This window comes from Myotis myotis, unplaced genomic scaffold (genome assembly GCF_014108235.1).
Source record: "Myotis myotis isolate mMyoMyo1 unplaced genomic scaffold, mMyoMyo1.p scaffold_m19_p_14, whole genome shotgun sequence".
In the NCBI taxonomy this organism is placed as follows: Eukaryota; Metazoa; Chordata; class Mammalia; order Chiroptera; family Vespertilionidae; genus Myotis; species Myotis myotis.
This window is the reverse complement of record NW_023416318.1, coordinates 19780844-19787230: the sequence shown is the minus strand read 5'-3', so window position 1 is coordinate 19787230 and position 6387 is coordinate 19780844.

The window sequence follows — 6387 nt, the reverse complement described above, 5'->3', positions numbered from 1 at the left end:
ATGGAGAAATCCCCAAGACAGAGAAACAGAGGGATGAGGGAAGAACTGCCACCAAGCTGCAAGTAAGCTCAGAAGTAAGCCAAGGTACAGTGGGACAGGGCATCAATAGCCTCTGCTAACTCCCCACACCCAAATCTCACCCAATTTAGTAAGTGGTAACCCCATCCTCCTGTTGCTCAATCTAGAAACTTCATCCTTGGACTCATCAATTTCTTTCACACTCCACACTAAAATCCTTTTATTGTTATGTTAAAAATATATCCAGAATCTGGATATTTCTCACTATCTCCTCCACTACAACTCTAGTCCAAGCCACCATCATCTTTCTCTTGGATTATTGCAAACACCTATGGCACCCTATGTAACAAGAGTGACCATTTAAAACACAAGTCCCTCTTCAGTTCTCATCCCTCCCAGAGCTTCCCATTACATCTGTATAATAAGAGCCTAAGCGACTGTTAAGGTGGAATGACAGAACGACTGGTCGCTATGATGCGCACTGACCACCATGGTTTTCAGGAACATTACTCAATGCAGGAGCTGCCCCCTGGTGGTCAGTGCGCTCCCACATGGGAAAGTTGGAGAGCAGTGGAACTAACAGCACAGCAACATGAAATATTGGTTCAGAGTCTCCTTGCAAGAGAAAGAAAAGCTGAGGCAGAATACAGTTTCTCCCTACTCCTGTGAGAATAAAACAGATTTACAAAATCTCATTATAACTATGGGAGAAAGAGAAGTTCTAAAAATTGCTTGACAAGCAAGGCATAACAAAGAAAATGAATTGCATGATACTCATTGTTAAAGATGTATATATTTGTCCATAATGCCAATGATATACCTGTATTTAGTGGGCTGTTTTATATTAGTGAACATCTTTAATAAAATGTACTTTGGCTTTCTCCTGCCCCTGTTTTGGTTCCTTTGTCTCCAAGTTTCTCATGAAATGTTTCCATTCCTCACCCACACGTTCTTTTGGCATGGTTTTCAGGAACATAACTTAAGGATGGAAAAAAAATACTGTAACTTTCTCAATCCATTTGAGCATTATTATGGTGCCACTAAATAGCATATTTTCATAATAAAATATACAATGCTTTTTATTAATAATGCAAGATTTAACAGAAATGTTGTTTCAGAAGGGCTCCAATGTTAATTTCTTGCTTTGCATTTCTTTCCTCATATATAAATGCAGGAGATATTCTTCTTCTTGGAAAAAGTGAGCATTCTTCAAAGAGAAGTGAAAGATTGATCTCAGTCTACATGTTTAACATCACAGGCATATGTAGCTAGTGGAAATTCAGAAATGTCACTTCTTTCCAAAGTATGTTTAATGATGGGTTTGGTATATGTCTTGAATTAGGAACTGTGTTTGCTACTATATATATTTTTTTTTTCAACTGAGATTTAAACAAGATAACACCTGCCCAGCTGGCGTGGCTCAGTGGTTTAGTGTCAACCTATGAACCAGGTGGTCACAGTTCAATTCCCGGTCAGAGCACATGCCCAGGTTACAGTCTCGATCCCCAGTGTGGGGTGTAAAGGAGGCAGCTGATCAGTAATTCTTTCTCATCATTGATGTTTCCATCTCTCTCCCCCTCTTCCTCTCTGAAATCAATTTTCTAAAAAGATTTAAAAAGCAACGAGATAACACCTAGTCTGGAGGTTGGCAGTTACTAGTATTGATTCTGTGGCAGTTGCTAATATTAAAGGTGTGGGAGCCAAAGTTTTTCAGATTTCCCTTGACCTTTTCCTCATGATTATAAGATAGCTACTCTGGCTCTAAGCATCACATTCAAGTTTCAAAAAGGAAGAAGGAAAATAGAAAAGGCAAAGATCAAAAGGCCAAGCCAGCCAAGTGTTTTCCTTCTAAAGGCCTTTCCTTGAAAACCCTACTTACTTCTCTCTAGCCAGGATGGTCAATATAATTTGGAAAATAGTTTTTTCTTCCAGTTGGGCATATTGCCACCTTCAGCAAAAGTAGAGGACTAATAGCAAGGAAGAAAGGGAAAATACTTACTGGCCAAACAACTGGCAGTCTCTACCACATCCTTTTCATGAAAAAATATCACTTTTTTTAAAGATCATATCTGCAACCCATTAGTTATTTTCTAATTATAAGAACAACAAAGAAGAACCTTCACAAAATGACAGCACTGCTGTTTTCAGTCTAGTGTGCTGAATTGTAAGGGCTGGTTTAAATTTCTCAATGCTATTACTAAAGCAAGTCAGTTTCCCTTCTTTGGTGGGAGTGGCTTCTAATAGAAAAATAAAAGGATTTCAAATATTATATACTTAAAACTGTAATGGTGCCCTGGCCGGCTTGGCTCAGTGGATAGAGCGTTAGCCTGCGGACTGAAGGGTCCCAGGTTCGATTCCGGCTAAGGGCACATGCCTGGTTTGCGGGCTCGATCCCCAGTGGGGGGCGTGCAGAAGGCAGCCGATCGATGATCCTCTCTCATCATTGATGTTTCTCTCTCTCCCCTCTCCCTTCCTCTCTGAAATCAATAAAGAAATATATATATTTTTTAAAAAAACTGTAATGAGTAGGTTTTAAGAGGATTTTTATTTTAAAAGAATATTTTTGCCTGGCTGGTATGGCTCAGTGGTTGAGCATCGCCCTATGAACCAGGAGGTCACAGTTCCATTTGTAGTCAGGGCACATGCCTGGGACTCTGTCTCTAGTGTAGGGCATGCAAGAGGCAGCCAATCAATGATTTTCTCTCATCATTGATGTTTCTATCTCCCTCCTCCTTCCTCTCTGAAATAAAAAATATTTTTTAAAAGGATATTTTCATGGCTTATTTGTAATACTAGAGGCCCGGTGCACGGATTCATGCACCAGTGGGGTCCCTCGGCCTGGCCTCCAGGAATCTGGCCAAAACCAGCCCAGTGCACAGATCAGTCTAGGGCAGCGGTTCTCAACCGTGGGTCGTGACCCCTTTGGGGGTTGAACGACCCTTTCACAGGGGTCGCCTAAGACCATTGGAAAACACATATATAATTACATATTGTTTTTGTGATTAATCACTATGCTTTAATTATGTTCAATTTGTAACAATGAAATTGGGGGTCACCACAACATGAGGAACTGTATTAAAGGGTCACAGCATTAGGAAGGTTGAGAACCACTGATCTAGGGCGTGTACAGCCCATTTCTCCCAGTCCCAATCGGCCAGACCCCAGCAGCAAGCTAACCTACCAGTTGAAGTGTCTGGCCCCTAGTGGTCAGTGCACGTCATAGTGACTGGTCAAATGGTCAAATGAACGGTCGGACACTTAGCATATTAGGCTTTTATTATATAAGATATATAGGATAATAGGGTTTTGGGGAAAATAACTACCCATACATTAGAAGTATATTCACTCTTATGACCACGTTAGTACAGAAGGGTTAGTGGAAGAACTGGCTTTGAAATTAGAAACACTTGGGTTTGCAATATAGGCTATTGAAAAAGCCTCTTAAGTGACCACCTTTCTTTTGCCCTTGCTGCTTACAGACCATTCTCACCCAGCTGCAGAAAGACCCTAAATGTTATCCGATTGTCATCCTAGTCAAAACCTCCAGTAGCTGGCCACACAAAGAAGCCAAAATCCTTACAAGAGCCTCCAAGATCCCTTCCTCTATGCCCCATCCCCAACCTCCTTCCTTTCTGACCTCATCTTCCGTGTCTTTTCCTCCTCTTCCCTCTGCTCCAGTCATAATGATTCCTTGCTGTTCCTCAGACATCCCAAGCCCCTCTTCCTCCTCCCCCGCTCACCCCTCCCAAGCACTGACTGTTCTCTCCCGGAAGTATTTCCTCTCTGATATCCATAGGGCCCACCCTGTGAGGGTTTTATTGAAGGTCACTATCCTGCCTCATCTCCTTTTTATGCTTTTTTTTTTCCTGTAGCACTTGCATTTATCACCACCATCTTTTCATTTTATCTTATTTTATTTCATTTAAGTGATAGAAGGGACCTAAAACTTTTACTCCTAGTCTAATGCTTTATTTTAATAATTTCTTCAAAAAGGAGACAGGAAAACTAAGTCTTGAGAGTTTTCTGGGAAGATGGTAGTGACAGTAGTCTAGTGTTTGAATCTTCCTGTATGCCCCCATATAAAAGGACAATGACAAAATAAAAAATAATCCTTTAACAGCTACAATAAAATTAGGTGATAAGAGCTACAGATTCCAGAAAGGAAAACAAGACCCTCATGGTGTCAGGAAGAATGTGAAAGGAAGCAGAGAAGTTGAAGAATAACTTTTGGGGTTGTAAGATTTCTTGTTATAAAAGCAGATACACTAATGTTTAGAATATTTATGCTAGTTATTTTTCCTTATATTTTTTAGATTTTTTTCAGTTGTGAGATAAAACTGACATATAGCACATATAAATTTAAGAGATCTATCACATGCCAACTTGACTTACATGTATTGTGAAATTATTACCACAATAACTTTTTTTAAAAAATATATTTCTTTGATTTAAGAGAGGAAGGGAGAAGGAGGAAGAGATAGAAACATCAATGATGAGGGAGTCATTGATTGGCTGCCTTTCTGCACGGCCCCCACTGGGGACCAAGCCCGCAGCCCGGGCATGTGCCCTTGGCTGGAATCGAACCCGGGACCTTTCAGTCCTCAGGCCAACACTCTATCCACTGCGCCAAACTGGCTAGGGCACCACAATAACTTTTGTTACCACCCATCATTTCATTAAAAAAATGGGGTTTTTTTCCTTGTGATGAGAACTTTTAGGATCTACTCTCTTATCAACTTTCAAATATATCATACAGCTGTATTAACTATAATCATATGTTGTACATCCTTAGTACTTGTTCATCTTATAGCTGGAAGTTTGTACCTTTGACCACCTTCATTCAATTCTCTCACCCCCCCCAATTTTTTTTCTTTTTGTAACAACTAAGACTTCATGGTTTTTGGCAAGTCTGAAAATGAGTGGAGAGACATTGGCACAGTAATTGTAGCAATGATCAATGGTGGATAACAGCACAACAGATCATTAGACATTGTGTGCTTCCCAATGGAAATGCACACCATGACCTATGAAGTATTCTTGCTAAAAACATCATATTTGGCCGAAACCGGTTTGGCTCAGTGGATAGAGCGTCAGCCTGCGGACTGAAAGGTCCCAGGTTCGATTCCGGTAAAGGGCATGTACCTGGGTTGTGGGCACTTCCCCAGTGGGGGATGTGCAGGAGGCAGCTGATCGATGTTTCTCTCTCATCGATGTTTCTAACTCTCTATCTCTCTCCCTTCCTCTCTGTGAAAAATCAATAAAATATATTAAAAAAAAAAATAAAAACATCATATTTGAATCTGATCAAGCTTAGCTCTACTAATTTGTAGGAAACACAGAGAACCAGAGAAACACATTAAATGACAAAATTCAGAGCAGATACTCTACAGTACAAAAGACTGGTCCCTTCAAAGACAATATTGCAAGGAATAAAAGATATATTAAAAAGAGACTTAAGACATAACCAATGGAAACAGACACCAGGAGAGTGAGGGCATGAGCAGGGGAGGGGGTGGGCGGGGGCAATAGGGGGATAAGACACATATGTACTAATAATACCTGAATCAATAAAGAAAAAAAAAATAACAAAAAGCAAACAAACAAAGACTTGAGACTTAGTAACCAACTGCAATATTTGTATCCTGATTCAAATAAACTGTATAAAATGTATAAGTATTTTTTTTAGTATAAAGAAAGATATAACTATTTTTCTTGCTATCAGGATACTATAAATCAGTGACTAGAAAGTAGCTTCCAACAAGACTAAAGCCTCATTTATATTTTTCTTTAATAAACACGTTGAAAGGGGGGGAAACAAAAACTAAGTCTTCCACTGCTTGTCCCAGAGGCAAATTCCATTACCATTTTTTTACATTACCATCTTTTCAGACTTGAATATAAGCATGCATATTATTCCTTGATTTTTGACAGTTATATACACCAGATTTTATTCTTTTTCTTCTCAACTTTTATCTCCTCTATTGTAAAATGCCACACACTAAAGAAATCTTTCAGTTGTCAATTTAATAGCTTTCTAAAAAAAAAAAAATGATTTTGCATAGAATTACTTGAAATTACCAGTATCTTCTAAGTTTGGCTCTGTATTTACCAGATCACTCTCTTCAAAAAGTGGATCACATATTATTTCTAACAAAATAATATTTAAATCACTTTGTAGTTCATTTTTCAAAAGGTGCAGAAAGTTAAATGTTTTTTCAGGAATAGTCTGTCCTCTGACACTGTCATTTGAATAGCCTAGTTTGCAAAGAGCTTTTCCACACATCTAATCCTTCCTATAGCCACTCAGGATGGGTACTATTACCATTTTTAAAGAAAACTGAACATTGCTTCTGAAACCAAGTCCTTCGC